The 24276-nt window shown below is 47.2% G+C and overlaps 1 protein-coding gene and 1 long non-coding RNA gene across 2 annotated transcripts in view; one reads left to right on the forward strand and one right to left on the reverse strand.

Moving 5' to 3' along the window:
* The window catches only part of LOC134896075 (uncharacterized), a 215556-nt gene extending 197714 nt beyond the window's left edge, over nt 1-17842 (forward strand). Inside the window, exon 3 of the long non-coding RNA XR_010171975.1 lies at nt 17736-17842. This is a non-coding gene — a long non-coding RNA (uncharacterized LOC134896075). The remainder of the gene's footprint in view (nt 1-17735) is intronic.
* The window catches only part of C1H9orf85 (chromosome 1 C9orf85 homolog), a 100343-nt gene that overhangs the window by 36366 nt on the left and 39701 nt on the right, over nt 1-24276 (reverse strand). The window lies entirely within an intron of this gene.

Genomic DNA, 24276 nt, shown 5'->3' on the forward strand with positions numbered 1-24276 from the left:
ATATGCCCCCACAGCACCAGATTACAGATATGCCCCCACAGTGCCAGATATGCCCCCACAGTGCCATGTGCCCGCAGAGCCAGATATGCCCCCAGTGCCACATATGACCCCACAGTGCCAGATATGCCCCCACTGAGCTATGTGCCCACAATGCCAGATATGCCCCCATAGAAGAGCTCACCGTTGGTGTGTGGAGAGCGCAGCGCGCGCTTCTCCTGTCTGCCGCTCTGCCTCCTCAGTCTGATCTCCGGCGGTGACGGCAGCGTGTATGGCTCAAATCAGGTGCCGGTCCGCGAGCTCTCATTGGCTAACGAACCGGCACCTAATTTGAGCTATACACTCGGCCGTCACTGCCGCAGTCCAGACTGAGGAGGCAGAGCGGCAGGCAGGAGAGGCGCGGCTTCGGGTGGCTGGGCGGCGGATCGCGATCGACTGGTCGCATGTCCGCGATCGACCAGTCGATCGCGATCGACTGTTTGGCCACCCCTGCCCTACAGTGACCGGAGTGTGTGGGTTTAGTGTGGGAGCAATGGCGCACAGCTGCAGTGCTGTGCGCTACCTCATATGAAGACTGGAGTCTTCTGCCGCCGATTTTGAAGTTGTCTTGCTTCTCACGCCGGCTTCTGTCTTCTGGCTCTGCGAGGGGGACGGCGGCGCGGCTCCGGGATCGGACGACCAAGGGTGTGTTCCTGTGTACGATCCCTCAGGAGCTAATGGTGTCCAGTAGCCTAAGAAGCAGCACCTATCTTCAGTGAGTAGGGCTGCTTCTCTCCCCTCAGTCCCACGTAGCAGAGAGTCTGTTGCCAGCAGATCTCTCTGAAAATAAAAAAACCTAACAAAATACTTTCTTTTTAGCAAGCCCAGGAGAGCTCACTAAGTAGCACCCAGCTCGTCCGGGCACAGATTCAAACTGGGGTCTGGGGGAGGGACATGGAGGGAGGAGCCAGTGCACGCCAGTATCCTAATTCTTTCTTGGAGTGCCCTGTCTCCTGCGGAGCCCGTCTGTTCCCCATGGTCCTTACGGAGTCCCCAGCATCCACTAGGACGTTAGAGAAACAATATTCTTTTATTTGACACAAGGCTATCAGCCCCCCATCCGCAGCTCTTGGATGGGGGGGGGGGGGGGGGGACAGCCTCAGGCTTCACCCCTGGCCCTTGGGTGGCTGGAGGGGGGGAACCCCTTGATTTAAGGGGTCCCCACTCCTCCAGGGTACCCCAGCCAGGGGTGACTAGTTGGGGGCAGAGACCAGTATAAAAGTGTCCCCGGGCTGTGGCATTATCTCTCCAGCTAGTGGAGCCCGGTGCTGGTGTTAAAAATACGGGGGACCCCTACGCTTTTTGTCCCCCGTATTTTTTGCACCAGGACTGGACGCAGAGCTGGGTGCTGGTTGTAAAAATACGGGGGATCCCGTCAATTTTTTCCCCGTATGTTTACAACCAGGACCAGCTCAAAGAGCCCGAGGCTGGTTATGCTTAGGAGGGGGGACCCCACGCATTTTTTTCTTGATTTTTAACCCATTCCCACCCCCTTCCCACTGAAAAACATGCTCTGATCTCTTCATATTATTTTAGTCAGTAAAAAAAAATATATATATTCTTTTAAAAAATATATAAATAATACTTGTGGCTCCTAATAGACAAACCAAGTAGATAATCCCTTCTAATATAAATAGATATGCTATTAGCAACAAAAAAAACTCAAAAAAAAACATGTTTTTAAATTTTTTTATTAGATTCCGCCACCAAAATGAAATTGACGAAATGACCGTCGAATCGACATTCTTCAATTGAATATACTTTTGTCGAAAAGCCGCATTTTTACCATTGTCGAATTTCAAAAAGTCGAATCTGAAACGGACGTTTTTTTGTCGAAAAGTACTGTATTGCATTGTCGAATTTTTTTTTGTGTCGAAAATGCCCCGTTTTTCGACATTTGCGGCAATTCGACCGCAATTGCATATACGCCATAGAGTCAATGGCATCGCTGATAAAGAAATGTTGATACTAAAGAGACTTTTAAAAATGCGCACACAACTTACACCTACTTTTGTTTTGCTAGTTATTTTCTAATTGGCAGCACACCATATGGAAATTAGGTCCAGTACACAGATGAAAGTTTTTGTATTCAATATTATGCAGAGCATTGGTTTATATTTATGGGTTATAAATCAATACGCACATCTTCTGTCATGTCTTCTTTAATTATTGTCGCTCATGAGCAGAGACGACAATCCACTTCAAAACAGTAGAGATAACTAACGGTAAAAACTGAAACAAGTGGAATTCTGATGAGGAACAGATCATTTCACATTAGCTCTTATTTCAGGTGACTAGTGTGAATTGGCTGGAAGCAGGTTAGCTGGTACTCTCTCTCGCCAAGGTTTGATACATCTCCCCTACCATCTTCAAGTTCTAGTCTTGCCTCCCCATTCTGCACTCTACATTTATTTGTACCTTCACACATTAGACCATTAACAGAGCTGGGGTGATGGTAGCCATTCATTCTTCTGTTTGGTATGACTGGGAAAACTTAAGGTCAAATTCCAGTAGTGAAACATACAAAATGTAGAATCAGATGAATTATTTGTTTCAAAGCGTTCACTATTTTCATAGTGCCTACACTTACATGAAGATTCAAACATTTGAATCTAATGCTGGGTACACACTTGTCAAATCCTCGGCTGATACAATTTCAGATCGAACGGTTTGTCCAACACTGGACAAGTGTGTGCCCTCCGATGACCAGTTCTTTCCCACGATCCCAGCAGGAGACTTGACAGCCGACCAATATACAAGTGTGTAGGTGTCAGGTCTGTAATTGTCTGTCTGTTCCCGGAGGGGGCACTAGTGGGTCAGTGGTTGTGTGGTGGAGGAAATGAGGAAGCTGCAGTAAGTTCCTGCGCATGTGCGCAATGATGTTTTATTTAGCACACAGAGGTATGAACAGCAACTGGAGCAAATGGCAATACAGATGCTTTTTTTGCAAGGAAACTGACAGAGTTATAATAAACAGTCACAGGTAATGAGCTGGTCTGGAAAAAAGTGTGATTAGCAAACTGCGATGATCGGCCTGGAAGCCGACGGCGAACATCGATGGCCGGCTTGGAAGCCGATGGTAACAGGATCAATATGCAGTGGGTAAGCAATGCAACGGATGGCAGTAAATACAGGCAGTAAGTAACTCCAGTAATCAGTCTGGAAAATGACAGCAAAAGATTCACACAGTCAGTAGATATGCACAAAGTCCACAAAGCCAAGCAAGGCTATAGCAGGAGACAGTTGGTAATATACTAGCTGGTTGTTTTAAGTGCTGGATGCAATAGCACGGTGCTGGATGCAGATTAACAACACACAGGTGAGAATGGTGAGGCAGCACCTGGAGAGAGTCTCTTACAGCATGTAGAAGTGGAAGCTGACTGTGGAAGAAGTTGTAGCAGAGCTGGATGGCTGGAGTCTGTAGTTCCATGGAGACACTGGAGCTAGGAAATCACTGGAGACCGGAGACGCTGTACACTGGATGTGACGCATTGTTCAAGGCGATGACACTGAGCCGATGTTCTGGATTTATACCCCCTGGTCAGCAGGCATTGGATGCTTGAATCATGTGTGCAGACACAGCGCAGGATTGGGTGTTGCAGAACAGCTGACCGCAAGTGTCATGGCAGCATCCATGCTGTACAGATGGCAGGCACACAGTGGGGTACATGCTGGATGGACTTCAGGGATACACAGTGACAATGGGTACTGCGCTCCGCGGACAAGGCATTCATGCAGCAGCAAACTGGGGCCATGACCTCTGGAGGCCTGCACACCAGCGCGCTTGTGAGATACCACTGAACGCGGATTCCTGACAGTAGGCTGCTGAAACCTAAGCAGGTGTCCAATCTCCGGTCCCAGCAGCTCTGCATACTATCAGCGTAGTGGCGGTGCAGGATCCGGAGGTACCATCTTCCGATGCTGCGGGACCCGGCGGTGGCAGCGGGTCTGGATCTTGGAGGATGAAGTACCTGCCAGCCATTGGTGCAGAGTTCGGAAGTGGGTGTACTGTGACAGCATTTTCTGGTTTAAAAATGGCACCACAGCCCCGTTTTTTCAAATTCAAGATGGCCAAGGTGAGTGGCGTCATCGCCCCACTCCCTTGTGCCACCTAATATTAGACAGAGCGAGGAAGAAGCTGTCAGTCCAACGGCGGAGGAGGAGCAAGGAAGAGCTTCTGATGACCGAAGATGCTGGAGGAAGTCCTGGCAGGCGGTGGCCATGCAAAAGAGCTTGCAGGCCACTGCCCCCCCAGGTGAAGTTGGAAGAAAATGCAGCAGCTGCAAGCCCTTGGGAGGTGGCAGCCATACAAAAGAGCTTAAAGGCCGCCGCCCCCGAGGTGAAGATGTCAGAAGCCCAGGGGGAGGCAGCGGCCATGGAAAAGAACTTGAAGACCGTCACCTCCCCAGGTGAAGATGCTGCCCAATAAACTATTTCAACATTAGGTGTTGTGTCTTTATTTTAATATTTTCTTTACAAGCAGGCTACAGGTGCCAGCCGGCCCTTGATATCCAGGTATGCTGGCACTTGTGGTACTCCAAGTGCCTGTATGTCAGGGACAGCCAGCTGGGACCTGTACGCTGCCTGCAAAAAAATATAATTTTAAAAAAAGGTACTGTACAATGAACCCCACACCTATTGCCACCAGGAGTGCGGGGCATAGCCCTGGGCTTATTCCCTCTAATTTCCATTACCAAATAATGCCGAGGGGTCCAGGGCTGGTTATTCCTTTTTTTATTTTGGTGAGACACCACTTTTTTTTTTTTATAATATGGGAAACATTAAAATCCCCTCTGTATTCCCCGGCATGCTATTAATGCTCAACCTCTACCTTGACCACTGTTATTAATATATTCCTCCTCCCCCCAACCCCCCCTACCCCACCATAATATCATTACTAAATCCCCCTCGCCCCACAGGCACATTTTTATTTCAGCAGATTGCTTCAGCAGACCCAGATTGGAGGTTTGCTGTAATGCCCCCTACACACTCGGCGATCCGCCACCGAGCTGCACGACGGCGCATATGGCCAACGGGCGACCCGGAGGCGGGGGGTGGTCACGGGGAGAGTAAAGTTTCTTCACTTTCCCCGCCGCCCAGGTCCACAGCACTGCATGCTAATATGGACGAGATTGTCCATATTGGCTTGCATGAATAAGCGACCAAGCACCAACGATGAACGAGCGCGGGGCCGCGCATCGTTCATCGTTGGGGCCTACACACTCAACGATATGAACGAGTTCTCGTTCATTAATGAACGAGATCGTTCAGTGTTATCGCCTAATGCAGTGGTGGCCAACATGTGGCTCTTGAGCCACATGCGGCTCTTTCTTTCTTCAAATGTGGCTCCTAACACACAAAGTCACATGACCACAACAGATCCATTAACCACTGCTCTCCAGAAAAACACGCAGCAGTATTACGGGGACTTAGAACTGAGGGAGTCAGATACTAGAGATGAGACACCCACCAGCAAACAGAGGACACATAAGGGGCTGCTGCAGTGGCATGAATTGGGGGAAGCTGAAGTGACACAGGAGGGTGATGGCTGGAGTGACACAGGAGGGTGCTGGCTGGAATGACAAGAGGGTGCTGGTTGGAGTGACACATGGGGGAGCTGAAGTGTATTATGTGAATCTGGATTTTTCAATATACACTGCTCAAAAAATAAAGGGAACACTAAAATAACACATCCTAGATCTGAATGAATGAAATATTCTTATTAAATACTTTGTTCTTTACATAGTTGAATGTGCTGACAACAAAATCACACAAAAATTATCAATGGAAATCAATGGAGTCACCCTCAAAATTAAAGTGGAAAAACACACTACAGGCTGATCCAACTTTGATGTAATGTCCTTAAAACAAGTCAAAATGAGGCTCAGTAGTGTGTGTGGCCTCCACGTGCCTGTATGACCTCCCTACAACGCCTGGGCATGCTCCTGATGAGGTGGCGGATGGTCTCCTGAGGGATCTCCTCCCAGACCTGGACTAAAGCATCCGCCAACTCCTGGACAGTCTGTGGTGCAAGACAGTCTGTTGGTGGATGGAGCGAGACATGATGTCCCTGATGTGCTCAATTGGATTCAGGTCTGGGGAACGGGCGGGCCAGTCCATAGCATCAATGCCTTTGTCTTGCAGGAACTGCTGACACACTCCAGCCACATGAGTCTAGCATTGTCTTGCATTAGGAGGAACTCAGGGCCAACCGCACCAGCATATAGTCTCACAAGGGGTCTGAGGATCTCATCTCGGTACCTAATGGCAGTCAGGCTACCTCTGGCGAGCACATGGAGGGCTGTGTGGCCCCCCAAAGAAATGCCACCCCACACCATTACTGACCCACTGCCAAACCGGTCATGCTGGAGGATGTTGCAGGCAGCAGAACGTTTTCCTTGGCATCTCCAGACTCTGTCACATGTGCTCAGTGAGAACCTGCTTTCATCTGTGAAGAGCACAGGGCGCCAGTGGCAATTTTGCCAATCTTGGTGTTCTCTGGCAAATGCCAAACGTCCTGCACGGTGTTGGGCTGTAAGCACAACCCCCACCTGTGGACGTCGGGCCCTCATACCACCCTCATGGAGTCTGTTTCTGATCGTTTGAGTAGACACATGCACATTTGTGGCTTGCTGGAGGTCATTTTGCAGGGCTCTGGCAGTGCTCCTTCTGTTCCTCCTTGAACAAAGGCGGAGGTAACGGTCCTGCTGCTGGGTATTTGCCCTCCTACGGCCTCCTCCACGTCACCTGATGTACTGGCCTGTCTCCTGGCAGCGCCTCCATGCTCTGGACACTACGCTGACAGACACAGCAAACCTTCTTGCCACAGCTCGCATTGATGTGCCATCCTCGATGAGCTGTACTACCTGTGCCACTTGTGTGGGTTGTAGGGAGGTCATACAGGCACGTGGAGGCCACACACACTACTGAGCCTCATTTTGACGTGTTTTAAGGACATTACATCAAAGTTGGATCAGCCTGTAGTGTTTTTCCACTTTAATTTTGAGGGTGACTCCAAATCCAGACCTCCATGGGTTAATAAAATAAGAATTTACTCACCGGTAATTCTATTTCTCGTAGTCCGTAGTGGATGCTGGGAACTCCGTAAGGACCATGGGGAATAGCGGGCTCCGAAGGAGGCTGGGCACTCTAGAAAGATCTTAGACTACCTGGTGTGCACTGGCTCCTCCCACCATGACCCTCCTCCAAGCCTCAGTTAGGTACTGTGCCCGGACGAGCGTACACAATAAGGAAGGATATTGAATCCCGGGTAAGACTCATACCAGCCACACCAATCACACCGTACAACTCGTGATATGAAACACAGTTAACAGTATGAAACAATAGAGCCTCTCAACAGATGGCTCAACAATAACCCGATTTAGTTAACAATAACTATGTACAAGTAATGCAGATAAACCGCACTTGGGATGGGCGCCCAGCATCCACTACGGACTACGAGAAATAGAATTACCGGTGAGTAAATTCTTATTTTCTCTAACGTCCTAGTGGATGCTGGGAACTCCGTAAGGACCATGGGGATTATACCAAAGCTCCCAAACGGGCGGGAGAGTGCGGGTGACTCTGCAGCACCGAATGAGAGAACTCCAGGTCCTCCTCAGCCAGGGTATCAAATTTGTAGAATTTTGCAAACGTGTTTGCCCCTGACCAAGTAGCTGCTCGGCAAAGTTGTAAAGCCGAGACCCCTCGGGCAGCCGCCCAAGATGAGCCCACCTTCCTTGTGGAATGGGCATTGACAGATTTTGGCTGTGGCAGGCCTGCCACAGTATGTGCAAGCTGAATTGTACTACAAATCCAACGAGCAATAGTCTGCTTAGAAGCACCCAGCTTGTTGGGTGCATATAGGATAAACAGCGAGTCAGATTTTCTGACTCCAGCCGTCCTGGAAACATATATTTTCAGGGCCCTGACAACGTCTAGCAACTTGGAGTCCTCCAAATCCTTAGTAGCCGCAGGCACCACAATAGGCTGGTTCAGGTGAAACGCTGACACCACCTTAGGGAGAAACTGGGGACGAGTCCTCAATTCTGCCCTATCCATATGGAAAATCAAATAAGGGCTTTACAAGACAAAGCCGCCAATTCTGATACTCGCCTGGCAGAAGCCAAGGCAAATAACATAACCACCTTCCATGTGAGATATTTCAGATCCACGGTTTTTAGTGGTTCAAACCAAAGTGATTTTAAGAAAACTCAACACCACGTTGAGATCCCAAGGTGCCACAGGAGGCACAAACGGGGGCTGACTATGCAGCACTCCTTTTATAAATGTCTGAACTTCAGGTACTGAAGCTAGTTCTTTTTTGAAAGAAAATCGACAGAGCCGAGATCTGTACCTTAATGGAAGCCAATTTAAGGCCCATAGTCACTCCTGCTTGCAGGAAATGCAGAAATCGACCTAGTTGAAATTCCTCTGTTGGGGCCCTTTCGGCCTCACACCATGCAACATATTTTCGCCATATGCGGTGATAATGAGTTGCTGTAACCTCTTTCCTGGCTTTAGTAAGCGTAGGAATTACTTCCTCCGGAATACCCTTTTCCTTCAGGATCCGGCGTTCAACCGCCATGCCGTCAAACGCAGCCGCGGTAAGTCTTGGAACAGACAGGGCCCCTGCTGCCGCAGGTCCTGACTGAGTGGCAGAGGCCATTGGTCCTCTGATATAAATTCTTGAAGTTCTGGGTACCAAGCTCTTCTTGGCCATCCACGAGTATCGTTCTTACTCCTCGCCTTCTTATTATTCTCAGTACCTTTGGTATGAGAGGCAGAGGGGAGAACACCTAAACCGACTGGTACACCCACGGTGTTACCAGAGCGTCCATAGCTATCGCCTGAGGGTCCCTTGACCTGGAGCAATATCTTTCTAGCTTTTTGTTAAGGCGGGACGCCATCATGTCCACCTGTGGCCTTTCCCAATGGTGTACAATCCTATTGGAAGACTTCTGGAGGAAGTCCCCATTCTCCCGGGTGGAGGTCGTGTCTGTTGAGAAGATCTGCTTCCCAGTTGTCCACTCCGGGAATGAACACTGCTGACAGTGCTAACACATGATTTTCCGCCTATCGGAGAATCCTTGTGGCTTCTGCCATCGCCATCCTGCTTTTTGTGCCGCCCTGTTGATTACATGGGCGACTGCCGTGATGTTGTCTGATTGGATCAGTACCGGCTGGTTTTGAAGCAGAGGCCTTGCTGGCCTCAGGGCATTGTAAATGGCCCTCAGATCCAGAATATTTATGTGTAGGGAAATAACCTGACTTGACCAAAGTCCCTGGAAGTTTCTTCCCTATGTGACTGCCCCCCAGCCTCAAAGGCTGGAATCCATGGTCACTAGGACCTAGTCCTGTATGCCGAACCTGCGGCCCTCTTGAAGATGGGCACTCTGCAGCCACCACAGTAGAGATACCCTGGTCCTTGGAGACAGGGTTATCAGCCTATGCATCGGAAGATGCGATCCGGACCACTTGTCCAACAGGTCCCTCTGAAAAGTTCTTGTATGGAACCTGCCTAATGGGATTGCTTCGTAAGAAGCTACCATTTTTCCCAGGACTCGCGTGCAATGATGCACCGCTACCTATTTTGGTTTCAGGAGGTCTCTGACTAGAGATGACAACTCCTTGGCTTTCTCCTCCGGGAGAAACACTATTTCTGGTTTATGTCCAGAACCATCCCCAGGAACAGTAGACGTGTCATGGGAACCAGCTGTGACTTTGGACTGTTTAGAATCCACCTATGCTGTTGTAGCACTTTCCAAAATAGTGCTACCCCGACTACCAACTGCTCCTTGGACCTCGCCCTTATAACAAGATTGTCCAATTACGGGATAATTACAACTCCCTTTTTTTGAAGGAGTATCATCATTTCGGCCATTACCTTGATAAAACACCCTCGGTGCCATGTACAGTCCAAACGGCAGTGTCTGGACTTGGTAATGGTAATCCTGTACCACAAATCTGAGGTACTCCTGGCGAGGATGGTAAATGGGGACATGCAGGTAAGCATCCTTGATGTCCCGGGATACCATGTAATCCCCCTCGTCCAGGCTTGCAATAACCGCCCTGAGCGATTCCATCTTGAACTTGAATTTTTTTATGTTCAAGGATTTTAAATATAAAATGGGTCACACCGAACCATGCGGTTTCGGTACCCTAACCCGTGTGGAATAGTAACCCCGTCCTTGTAGAAGTAGGGGCACCTTGAGTATTACCTGCTGGGAATACCGCTTATTAATTGCCTCTAGCACAGCCTCCCTGCTTGAGGGAGTTGTCAGCAAGGCATATTTTAGGAAACGGCTGGGGGGAGACATCTCTAATTCCAGCTTGTACCCCTGAAATACTACTTGGAAGAAACAGGGATCCACCTGTGAGCGAGCCCACTAATTGCTGAAATTTTTGAGGCGGCCCCCCACCGTACCTGGCTACACCTGTGGAGCACCCGCGTCATGGTGTGTACTCACAGGAGGCGGGGGAAGAATCTTGATTCTGGGAACAGGCTGACTGGTGCAGCTTTTTCCCTCTACCCTTGTCTCTGTACAGAAAGGAAGCGCCATTTGACCGGCTTGCTTTTCTGAAGCCGAAAGGACTGTACCTTTTTCTGTGAGGAAACCTGAGGTAAAATTATTTCTTCCCAGCAGTTGCTGTGGATACGAGGTCCCAGAGACCATCCCCAAATAATTCCTCACTCTTATAAGGCTCTCTATGCGCTTTTTAAGTCAGCATCACCTGTCCAGTGACAGGTCTCTAATACCCTCCTGACAGAATGGACATTACATTTATTTTGGATGCCAGCCGGCAAAATATCCCTCTGTGCATCCCCCATATATAAGACAACGTCTTTAAGTTTGCCAACTATTATCCCTGTTTGACAGGGTCACCAACCACGCTGCAGCAGCACTATCTGCAGGTCTCAGTCTAGTACCTGAGTGTGTAAATACAGACTTCAGGATAGCCTCCTGTTTTTTTTATCAACAGGTACCTATTAAAGTGGCCGTATCCTAAGACGGCAGTGCCACCTTTTTTGACAAACGTGTGAGCGCCTTATCCACCCTAGGGGATATCTCCCAGCGTAACTTATCCTCCTGGCGGGAAAGGGTACGCCATCAGTAACTTTTTATAAATTACCAGTTTCTTAACGGGGGAACCCACCCTTTTCACACACTTCATTTATTCATCTGATGGGGGAACAAAACACTGCCTGTTTTTTCTCCCCAAACCTAAAACCCATTTATAGAGGTTAAAGTCAGAAATGTATAACACATTTTTTATTGCCGGGATCAAGTCACGGATTGGATTGTGTATATGTCTCCACCTTGTCGACACTGGAGTCAGACTCCGTGTCGACATCTGTGTCTGCCATCTGAGAGAGCGGGCGTTTTTGAGCCCCTGATGGCCTTTGAGACGCCTGGGCAGGCGCGGGCTGCGAAGCCGGCTGTCCCACAGCTGTTACGTCATCCACCCTTTTATGTAAGGAGTTGACACTGTCGGTTAATACCTTTTACCTCTCTATCCACTCTGGTGTCGGCCCCACAGGGGGCGACATCACATATATCGGCCTCTGTTCCGTCACCATATAAGCCTCCTCATTCAACATGTCGACACAGCCGTACCGACACACCGCAGACACACAGGGAATGCTCTAAACGAGGACAGGACCCACAAAAGCCCTTTGGGGGGACAGAGTGAGAGTATGCCAGCACACACCAGAGCGCTATATACTGCAGGGACTAACTGAGTTATGTCCCCTATAGCTTTATATCTATATATATATATATAATGTATACTGCGCCTAAATTTAGTGCCCCCTCTCTCTTTTTTTAACCCTTGTAGCTGCAGGGGAGAGCCAGGGAGCTTCCCTCCAACGGAGCTGTGAGGGAAAATGGCGCCAGTGTGCTGAGGAGATAGGCTCCGCCCCTTTTTCGCGGCCTATTCTCCCGTTTTTTATGGACTTCTGGCAGGGGTATTTACCTCATATATAGCCCCTGGGGCTATATATTGAGGTATTTTTGCCAGCCAAGGTGTTTTTATTGCTGCCTCAGGGCGCCCCCCCCCAGCGCCCTGCACCCTCAGTGACCGGAGTATGAAGTGTGTGAGAGGAGCAATGGCGCACAGCTGCAGTGCTGTGCGCTACCTTGGTGAAGACTGAGTCTTCATGCCGCCGATTTTCCGGACCATCTTCTTGCTTCTGGCTCTGTAAGGGGGACGGCGGCGCGGCTCCGGGACCGAACATCAAGGCTGGGCCTGCGGTCGATCCCTCTGGAGCTAATGGTGTCCAGTAGCCTAAGAAGCCCAATCCGGCTGCAAGCAGGCGAGTTCGCTTCTTCTCCCCTTAGTCCCTCGCTGCAGTGAGCCTGTTGCCAGCAGGTCTCACTGAAAAGAACAAATTCTAAGACTATAACTTTCTAAGAGCTCAGGAGAGCCCCTAGTGTGCATCCAACCTCGGCCGGGCACGAAATCTAACTGAGGCTTGGAGGAGGGTCATGGTGGGAGGAGCCAGTGCACACCAGGTAGTCTAAGATCTTTCTAGAGTGCCCAGCCTCCTTCGGAGCCCGCTATTCCCCATGGTCCTTACGGAGTTCCCAGCATCCACTAGGACGTTAGAGAAATTTGATTTCCATTGATAACTGTTAAATGATTTTGTTGTCAGCACATTCAACTATGTAAAGAACAAAGTATTTAATAAGAATATATCATTCATTCAGATCTAGGATGTATTATTTTAGTGTTCCCTTTATTTTTTTGAGCAGTGTATTTTATGTGGATCTGGATTTTACAATTATTTTATGTGGAAGTGGCTTTTTCAATGTATTTTATGTTGGATCTGGCTTTTTCAATGTATTTTATACCAGGGGCGTGGCCTAGAAGGCACAAGGCCATACCCCATTTTTGCATGTGCGCCTTCGGCTCGATGTCTGCTATTTGACGTACCTAACACATTTTTTTTGGCTGTTTGTCTCTGACTGGTTGGCCATCCCTGGCCTAATGTGTAGAGCCCATTAGTGTGTAGGCATGTCCTGGATGTAGAATCAGCGAGCATGTCTGCAGTAGGAATGAATAAACAGTCTGATCTGGAGAGTACTGGACAAGCATGTATACAGCTTAAGAGAGAAAGAGAAAATATGATTCAGTATTTCCAGCTCAGCAGTGTTGTAGAATTCCTCTAATCTGAGATGTAAAGAGTAGACTAGTCATTACCATGTAGTAGGCTAGGTGACACATAACGGCATTTAGGTTACTGCCAAGAAACCCTGTTTAAATTACTATGAATCTATCTTTAGGTCAAGTAGTCATTATAATTAAATTAAGAGGGATCAAGTATTTCTTCCTGACTAATCATAGATCAATTTCTGCTCTTGCATCCATCACTGCTTTAATAATATGCCCAGAATTTGGACTACTGCTTGAAATCGCAAATAGATTTGTGTATGCAATTTTTAATTAGTATTTCTGTAAGTGAATCTTTTTTTTTAAACTTTTTTCCAGAAAATGTACTTGTTTACTTAATATAGGAACCATATTATCAGATTATTAAAATGGTGTAATTATAGGATATAGGAAAGCCAGATATTGTAAGAAAAAATATAATTCAGTGATATTGTACTTATATATGAATGTTGGTTGAATAGTTTTAAGTTACAACAAACTGGAATTACACATGCACAGAGCAACTCAGCTAGAAAAAGAACATGTTTAGGGGATCATACAAAGTTTTATATATATATATATATATATATATATATATATATATATATATATATATATATATTTATTTTACACACACACACACACACATATATATATATATACATACACACACACACACACACACACACACACACACACAATAGAAAACACGGTATGGCACTCCCAATGAATAAAGGTATAGTTTGCTCCGGTGCCCTGCGTCAGTCACGGCTGAGAGATACAATCACAAAATCGCTGGCACTCAAAGAGACTCATAAAGAAAACACAACTGCTATAGCTTTCAGTCAAAGCTATAGCAGTTGTGTTTTCTTTATGAGTCTCTTTGAGTGCCAGCGATTTTGTGATTATATATATATATATATATATATATATATATATATATATATATATACACACACAGGTTGAGTATCCCATATCCAAATATTCCGAAATACGGAATATTCCGAAATACGGACTTTTTTGACTGAGAGTGAGATAGTGAAACCTTTGTTTTTTGATGGCTCAATGTACACAAACTTTGTTTAATACACAAAGTTATTAAAAATATTGTATTAAATGTCCTTCAGGCTGTGTGTATAAGGTGTATATGAAACATAAATGAATTGTGTGAATGTAGACACACTTTGTTTAATGCACAAAGTTATAAAAAATATTGGCTAAAATTACCTTCAGGCTGTGTGTACAAGGTGTATATGAAACATAAATGCATTCTGTGCTTAGATTTAGGTCCCATCACCATGATATCTCATTATGGTATGCAATTATTCCAAAATACGGAAAAATCCCATATCCAAAATACCTCTGGTCCCAAGCATTTTGGATAAGGGATACTCAACCTGTATATATATATATATATATATATATATATATATACACACACACACACATTTTATTAACAGTTCCTTATAAAGCGCAGCAAATTCAGTTGCGCTTTACAACTGGACACAATTAGAAGACAAAACTGGGTAAAAACAAAGTCATAGAGGTAGTTGGGCCCTGCTCGCAAGCTTACAATCTAAGGGGAAATATGCATTGATACACAAGGATATACACATTATATATATATATATACACACACACACACACACACATACATATATATATACACACACACACACACACACACATATTATATATATATATACATACATACATATATATACACACACACACACACACACAAGTTTTTATTTGCTTTTTCATTTAAATCAAACCTGATAAACTCATTGATAGGTATTAAAACAAATGTTAGATAACTTTTTTGGAGCTTATTACCTGGTTGTGAGTAAATGTATCTGATGTACGCCTGACATAACCCTGGGGCAGATGATACCGGTGCCAAGTTGTACACATCTTATAATGCATCCAGCTTAACATACAGCAGAGTGGAGTGCTCTTTAGTGCAGTTTCCCAACCTCAGTCCTCAAGGCACACTAATAGGCCCTACACACATGCCGATATTCTGAAAGATATGAACGAGAACTCGTTCATATCTTTCAGTGTGGAGACTCCAGCGATGAACGATGCGCGGCCCCGCGCTCGTTCATCGCTGATCTCCCGTCGGCTGTGCATGCAGGCCAATATGGACGATCTCGTCCATATTTGCCTGCACTTCAATGCAGCCGGGTGACGGGGGGGAGTGAAGAAACTTCACTCCCCCCGTCACTGCCCCCCCGCCGCCGGGTTGCTCGTCGGCCGTATCGGCCGTCGGGCACCTCGGCGGCGCATCGCCGAGTGTGTAGGGCCCCTAACAGTCCCGGTTTTAGTGATATTCATGCTTGAGCACAGATGGCTAAATCAATATAACTGAGGTAGTAATTAAGTCACCTGTGCTCAAATATGGCTATCTTTAAAACCTGGACTGTTAGTGTGCCTTGAGGACCATGGTTGGGAACCCCTGCTTTAGTCAATGCATTTTACCGCAGCGCTTTGCGCACAAATGCATTCAAACTCAACATTAGCCCCTGTATGTCAGCTGATAGATTGGAACTTATTAAAATGCATTAAAAAAAAAAAAAAAAAAAAAAAAGATAAAAGATTTAAAAAAAGTTTAATAAAGCATCAAACAAGATGGCCCAGTGCTGCAGCAAAATAAATGTTGCCATCTTTTGAAGTACATACTCCCCAGAGTTTTAACTGGCCATCACTGCCCCGTAGATTACCCAAACAGTTCCTTCATCCATTTTCTGCCTGCTTTCTTCTAACATCCCCACCATCTAAACTGACTGTTGAAGCCATTCAGTTGTTCATTTACTTCTTTTATCTGTTTTTTGAGTTGTCTTGTTGCATCACCTAACTTCTGTTGAGCTTCAATTGGCGGGCAGCTAGGTCATATTCTCCTACTAAATGTCTTACTAAACCTTGGAATTAATTTTTCTATCAATGAGAGCAAGCAGTCTAGGTCCTGAGGCAGTAAAGCATCCCCAAACCATGATGCTCCCCGCACCTTACTGTACAGTTGGCATGTGGTTTTGATGCCTGCTGTGCCTCTCCTAGCAGAGTGGCAACAGTGCTGAACTTTCTATATTTAAAGTCAATATCCACATATCTGCTCAAGGCTTCCTAAGATGGAGAGCAGAAATGTACAAAAAGTCTGTGGCTTGGGTGCTATACATGGCTAATTCTGATGCCTTTGGACGCGAAATGCATGATAATTAATGGGTACCCAAAACAACTGAATTGCTCTGTCAGGCACCCTTTCATTATCACCACACTCAAAACAATTGAATCCCCACCCTCTCCCCCAGCTAACGAACTCCTGACACCAATTAGCTTTCGTAAAAGTCATTAGCTTAGAGGTCTTTCCAATACTTTTTCCAATCTATACTTCAAATGTTAAAGAGGTTTTCAACATAGACAAGAAAAGTACTATAATTTGTGTGTTGGTTGTTAGAGCAGACTTTGTGCACACAAGCTAAAGGTTTGCGTGCATGCATAAAGGGGGAGTGGCCGGCCTGGGAGGGAACGCGACCCGCTGGCATCACTATTAGGGACGGGCCAGCCCCCTCAACGTCACTAGTGGGAGTGTGCCCAGCCCGTCACTAGTGGGGGTTTGCCCAGCGCTTCCCCCCAAGCTCTCCCTTGAATGTGAATCTATTCACACCGCGGCATCGTGCACTGGGCAGGCAAGTTTTAGCAAGGCGCCGCAAAAGGGGCAGGGTACATTTTGCCCTTTAATAATCGAGCAGGGCTAAAACAGCCTAGCGTGAACAGTTTATAGCATAATGAATAGCCCTGAAAATTGGAGCTGCCAGTCTGTATAGTAAACAAATTAATATGTAAGTCAAATAATGACTGCTAAATACTAAAGTTAAAAATAAGAGCTCACACATTCTTTTATATTATGTACACTGTAACAAACATAATATAGCTCTATAACTTCAGTTATTATAGCTCAACTGTGCTTTTTGCATTATATAGAATTGCATCCAGATATTAATTTACCCCATTTCAACAAATAGATAATATTGCTGTTTGCTCCGAATACATACGTTCCCCAACAGTGGGATCCTGGGCACCAGTATGCCGGCAGCGGGGCGAGTGCTAGCAATCTCCTTGCGGGCTCGCTGCGGACACGGTGGCTCCCTGCACTCGCCACAGGTTATATTCTCCCTCTATGGGTGTCGTGTAGTGGACACCCAAAGAGGGAGAAAAGCCTGTGGCGCCGGAATGCGAGCATCGGCATGGTGACCGCCAGGATCCCGACAGGCGATCCCGTGATTGCCTCCCATCTGGTCTAATAAAGAGATGACTGAACAGCCCAAATGGAATCCAGAAAGCAAAAGCAATGTGTATAATAAAAGTTTTAGTATATAAAATATTCTAAAAGAATGAAATCCAAGTAAAGGTGAAAAACCGTTAAAAAAGGTGAAAAGTTTCAGCAAAGGACCTTCTGAAACAACCGATGTTATATCTTTGTGTATTATTTTGTGTCACCGTGAGCTAGCTCAGATTTCATGATTTATTTATTTTTTATCCCTTAATAGAACAAAAAGATTCAATAAAGAACAAACAAGGGATGGATTATACAGGATGACATTCAAAGTTCAACACACCCTTACTACTTTGAAGCTACTTAAATCATACAACGGAGGTTCAGAGGTGGTTTTTTGTTTTTTTTAAAAGCTAGATGTGCACAATTGTGACATATATGGAATATTCCCCAAGCCACTTCCTGTATTAAGAAGGAAAAGCCACACTGAAGAAGTTTTGGTAAAAACCTGTAATTGGTGCTCATTGGATACCTGTAAGGCTGGGTACACATCAAAACGATGTGTTTCCCAGCTGGAGGCATAACCAATATTATGATATATCAGTTGGCCATACACACTTAATATAAATCAAGCGATTGCCCAAAATATCTTTCATGGCCGCATTGCAATGCATGCCACCGTTGCCATGATTGTTCCATTGGGCATGTAGCACCCTGGCATCGTGAGTATGCCGGACATTCTAAGTAACCTGATGAGTACACAGTTGAACCGATGCTGCATCTTCAGATGCAGCAGCAGATCACAGAATCCTGCAGTAGGTGACTATTTACTTTAAGGTGTGTACAGACGGTGAGATCCTTGCTATGCCTGATTTTGACTATGCGATTTCCCTTGAACTCCCCTAGAGCCCATATAGTCAAAATCTGTACTATCTGTGCTTGAGATTTTGTCTATGGGGGTCATTCTGACCCGTTCGCATGCAGTGGTTCTTCGCTGCGGTGGGAACGGTTTGGAAAAGCGCAAGCGCGGCGGACGCATTGCGCATGCGCATCGTTGTCCGGCGACCGACGCCGCCAGCGAGAAAAGTGATTGCGGCGGCGATCGCAAGAAGACGGACAGGCGGGAGGCGTTCTGGGGCGGATACTCACCGTTTTCCAGGCCTGGTGAGTCCAACGCAGGCGTGTCCATACGTTTGGAGGGTGGATGTCTGACGTCACAGCTGGGACCTTCATCGCTGGATCCATCGCACTGCATAAGTAGCTGCAGGGCTAGTCTTGTTTTACTTGAAACTTTTTTAGCATAGCAGGGATGGTTCCGGTATGAATGGTCGACCTTGTTATGGTCGACAGTCATTAGGTCGACCACTATTGGTCGACATTGACATGGTCGACATGGACACATGGTCGACACATGAAAATGTTTGACACATGAAAGGTCGACATATGAAAAGGTCGACATGAGCTTTTTAACTTTTTTTGGTGTCGTTTTTTGCGTAAAGTGACTGGGAACCCCAATTAGTGCACCGCGTCCCCTCGCATGGCTCGCTATGCTTCGGGCATGGTGCCTTCGCTCCGCTACCGCTTCGCTCGGCACACTTTACCGTTCCAATCGTAGTCCATTTGGATCGTAAAGTATGGAAAAACTCCCCAAAAGAAAAATAAGATTTTACTCACCGGTAAATCTATTTCTCGTAGTCCGTAGTGGATGCTGGGAACTCCGAAAGGACCATGGGGAATAGCGGCTCCGCAGGAGACTGGGCACAATTAAAGAAAGCTTTAGGTCACCTGGTGTGCACTGGCTCCTCCCACTATGACCCTCCTCCAAGCCTCAGTTAGGACACTGTGCCCGGACGAGCTGACATAATAAGGAAGGATTTTGAATCCCGGGTAAGACTCTTACCAGCCACACCAATCACACTGTATAACTCGTGATACAATACCCAGTTTAACAGTATGAAAACAACTGAGCCTCACAACAGATGGCTCAACAATAACCCTTTAGTTAGGCAATAACTATATACAAGTATTGCAGACAATCCGCACTTGGGCTGGGCGCCCAGCATCCACTACGGACTACGAGAAATAGATTTACCGGTGAGTAAAATCTTATTTTCTCTGACGTCCTAGTGGATGCTGGGAACTCCGAAAGGACCATGGGGATTATACCAAAGCTCCCAAACGGGCGGGAGAGTGCGGATGACTCTGCAGCACCGAATGAGAGAACTCAAGGTCCTCCTCAGCCAGGTTATCAAATTTGTAGAATTTTGCAAACGTGTTTGCCCCTGACCAAGTAGCAGCTCGGCAAAGTTGTAAAGCCGAGACCCCTCGGGCAGCCGCCCAAGATGAGCCCACCTTCCTTGTGGAATGGGCTTTTACTGATTTAGGATGCGGCAGTCCAGCCGCAGAATGCGCCAGCTGAATTGTGCTACAAATCCAGCGAGCAATAGTCTGCTTAGAAGCAGGAGCACCCAGCTTGTTGGGTGCATACAGGATAAATAGCGAGTCAGTTTTCCTGACTCTAGCCGTCCTGGAAACATACATTTTCAAGGCCCTGACTACGTCCAGTAACTTGGAATCCTCCAAGTCCCAAGTAGCCGCAGGCACCACAATAGGTTGGTTCAAGTGAAAAGCTGATACCACCTTAGGGAGAAACTGGGGACGAGTCCTCAATTCTGCCCTATCCATATGGAAAATCAGATAAGGGCTTTTACATGACAAAGCCGCCAATTCTGACACACGCCTGGCTGAAGCCAAGGCCAATAACATGACCACTTTTCACGTGAGATATTTTAGATCCACGGTTTTAAGTGGCTCAAACCAATGTGATTTTAAGAAACTCAACACCACGTTGAGATCCCAAGGTGCCACTGGAGGCACAAAAGGGGCTGAATATGCAGCACTCCCTTAACAAACTTCTGAACTTCAGGTAGTGAAGCTAGTTCTTTCTGGAAGAAAATCGACAGAGCCGAGATCTGTACCTTAATGGAGCCTAATTTCAGGCCCATAGTCACTCCTGCTTGTAGGAAATGCAGAAATCGACCCAGTTGAAATTCCTCTGTTGGGGCCTTTTTGGCCTCACACCAAGCAACATACATCCGCCATATGCGGTGATAATGGTTTGCAGTTACATCTTTCCTGGCTTTAATCAGCGTAGGAATGACTTCCTCCGGAATGCCCTTTTCCTTCAGGATCCGGCGTTCAACCGCCATGCCGTCAAATGCAGCCACGGTAAGTCTTGGAACAGACAGGGCCCCTGCTGCAGCAGGTCCTGTCTGAGCGGCAGAGGCCATGGGTCCTCTGAGATCATCTCTTGAAGTTCCGGGTACCACGCTCGTCTTGGCCAATCCGGAACCACGAGTATTGTTCTTACTCCTCGTTTTCTTATTATTCTCAGTACCCTTGGTATGAGAGGCAGAGGAGGGAACACATAAACTGACTGGTACACCCACGGTGTAACTAGAGCGTCCACAGCTATCGCCTGAGGGTCCCTTGACCTGGCGCAATATTTTTTGTTTAGGCGGGACGCCATCATGTCCACCTGTGGCCTTTCCCAACGGTTTACCAACAGTTGGAAGACTTCTGGATGAAGTCCCCACTCTCCCGGGTGTAGGTCGTGTCCGCTGAGGAAGTTTGCTTCCCAGTTGTCCACTCCCGGAATGAACACTGCTGACAGTGCTAAGACGTGATTTTCCGCCCATCGGAGAATCCTTGTGGCTTCTGCCATCACCATCCTGCTTCTTGTGCCGCCCTGTCGGTTTACATGGGCGACTGCCGTGATGTTGTCTGATTGGATCAGTACCCGCTGGTTTTGAAGCAGAGGCCTTGCCAGACTTAGGGCATTGTAAATGGCCCTCAGTTCCAGAATATTTATGTGTAGGGACGACTCCTGACTTGACCAAAGTCCTTGGAAATTTCTTTCCTGTGTGACTGCCCCCCAGCCTCGAAGGCTGGCATCCGTGGTTACCAGGACCCAGTCCTGTATGCCGAATCTGCGGCCCTCTTGAAGATGAGCACTCTGCAGCCACCACAGTAGAGATACCCTGGTCCTTGGAGACAGGGTTATCAGCCGATGCATCTGAAGATGCGATCCCGACCACTTGTCCAAGAGGTCCCACTGAAAGGTTCTTGCATGGAACCTGCCGAATGGAATTTTGCTTCGTAAGAAGCTACCATTTTTCCCAGGACTCGTGTGCAGTGATGCACCGATACCTGTTTTGGTTTCAGGAGGTCTCTGACTAGAGATGACAGCTCCTTGGCTTTCTCCTGCGGGAGAAACACTTTTTTCTGTTCTGTGTCCAGAACCATCCCCAGGAACAGTAGGCGTGTGGTAGGAACCAGTTGTGACTTTGGAATGTATAGAATCCATCCGTGCTGTTGTAGCACTTCCCGAGATAGTGCTACTCCGACCAACAACTGCTCCTTGGACCTCGCCTTTATAAGGAGATCGTCCAAGTACGGGATAATTAAAACTTCCTTTCTCGAAGGAGTATAATCATTTCTGCCATTACCTTGGTAAAGACCCTCGGTGCCGTGGACAGTCCAAACGGCAGTGTTTGGAATTGGTAATGGCAATCCTGTACCACAAATCTGAGGTACTCCTGGTGAGGATGGTAAATGGGGACATGTAGGTAAGCCTCCTTGATGTCCAGGGATACCATGTAATCCCCCTCCTCCAGGCTTGCAATAATGGCCCTGAGCGATTCCATCTTGAACTTGAATTTTTTTATGTATGTGTTCAAGGATTTCAAATATAAAATGGGTCTCACCGAACCGTCCGGTTTCGGTACCACAAACAGTGTGGAATAGTAACCCCGTCCTTGTTGAAGTAGGGGCACCTTGACTATCACCTGCTGGGAATACAGCTTGTGAATTGCCTTTAGCACAGTCTCCCTGCCTGAGGGAGTTGTCGGCAAGGCAGATTTGAGGAAACGGCGGGAGGGAGACGCCTCGAATTCCAGCTTGTACCCCTGAAATACTACTTGAAGGATCTAGGGATCCACCTGTGAGCGAGCCCACTGATCGCTGAAATTTTTGAGGCGGCCCCCCACCGTACCTGGCTACGCCTGTGGAGCCCCCGCGTCATGCGGTGGACTCAGAGGAAGCGGGGGAAGAATTTTGATTCTGGGAACTGGCTGACTGGTGCAGCTTTTTCCCTCTACCCTCGTTTTACACGCTTGCATTTCTGAAGCCGAAAGGACTGTACCTGATAATACAGTGCTTTCTGAGGCTGTGAGGAAACCTGAGGTAAAATTTTTTCCTCCCAGCTGTTGCTGTGGATAAGAGGTCCCAGAGACCATCCCCAAACAATTCCTCACCCTTATAAGGCTCTATGTGCCTTTTAAAGTCAGCATCACCTGTCCAGTGTCGGGTCTCTAATAACCTCCTGACCGAATGGACATTGCATTAATTCTGGATGCCAGCCGGCAAAATATCCCTCTGTGCATCCCTCATATATAAGACGACGTCTTATGTTCGCAAACTAGTATCCCCGTTTGACAGGGTTACAGACCACGCTGCAGCAGCACTATCTGCAGGTCTCAGTCTAGTACCTGAGTGTGTAAATACAGACTTCAGGATAGCCTCCTGCTTTTTATCAGCAGGTATCTTCAAGTGGCCGTATCCTAAGACGGCAGTGCCACCTTTTTTGACAAACGTGTGAGCGCCTTATCCACCCTAGGGGATATCTCCCAGCGTAACTTATCCTCTGGCGGGAAAGGGTACGCCATCAGTAACTTTTTAGAAAATACCAGTTTCTTATCGAGGGAACCCACGCTTTTTCACACTTCATTCACTCATTTGATGGGGGAACAAAACACTGCCTGCTTTTTCTCCCCAAACATAAAACCCTTTTTTAGTGGTACTTGGGTTAATGTCAGAACTGCGTAACACATTTTTTATTTGCCGGGATCATGTAACGGATGTTCCTAGTGGATTGTGTATATGTCTCAACCTCGTCGACACTGGAGTCAGACTCCGTGTCGACATCTGTGTCTGCCATCTGAGGGAGCGGGCGTTTGAGCCCCTGATGGCTTTTGAGACGCCTGGGCAGGCGCGGGCTGAGAAGCCGGCTGTCCCATAGCTGTTACGTCATCCAGCCTTTTATGTAAGGAGTTGACACTGTCGGTTTATACCTTCCACCTATCCATCCACTCTGGTGTCGGCCCCCAGGGACCGACATCACATTTATCGGCATCTGCTCTGCCATCACATAAGCCTCCTCATCAAACGTGTCGACACAGCCGTACCGACACACCGCACACACACAGGGAATGCTCTGACTGAGGACAGGACCCCACACAGCCCTTTGGGGAGACAGAGAGAGAGTATGCCAGCACACACCAGAGCGCTATATAATTTAGGGATTAACACTATATTGAGTGAATTTTTCCCAATAGCTGCTTGTATATACAATATTGCGCCTAAATTTAGTGCCCCCCCTCTCTTTTTAACCCTTTGAGCCTGAAAACTACAGGGGAGAGCCTGGGGAGCTGTCTTCCAGTTGCACTGTGAAGAGAAAATGGCGCCAGTGTGCTGAGAGAGATAGCTCCGCCCCTTTTTCGCGGACTTTTCTCCCGCATTTTTATGGATTCTGGCAGGGGTATTTATCACATATATAGCCTCTGGGGCTATATATTGTGATATATATGCCAGCCAAGGTGTTTTTATTGCTGCTCAGGGCGCCCCCCCCCAGCGCCCTGCACCCTCAGTGACCGGAGTGTGAAGTGTGCATGAGGAGCAATAGCGCACAGCTGCAGTGCTGTGCGCTACCTTGGTGAAGACTGATGTCTTCTGCCGCCGATTTTCCGGACCTCTTC

The sequence above is a fragment of the Pseudophryne corroboree genome, chromosome 1, assembly GCF_028390025.1.
Source record: "Pseudophryne corroboree isolate aPseCor3 chromosome 1, aPseCor3.hap2, whole genome shotgun sequence".
Classification (NCBI taxonomy): domain Eukaryota; kingdom Metazoa; phylum Chordata; class Amphibia; order Anura; family Myobatrachidae; genus Pseudophryne; species Pseudophryne corroboree.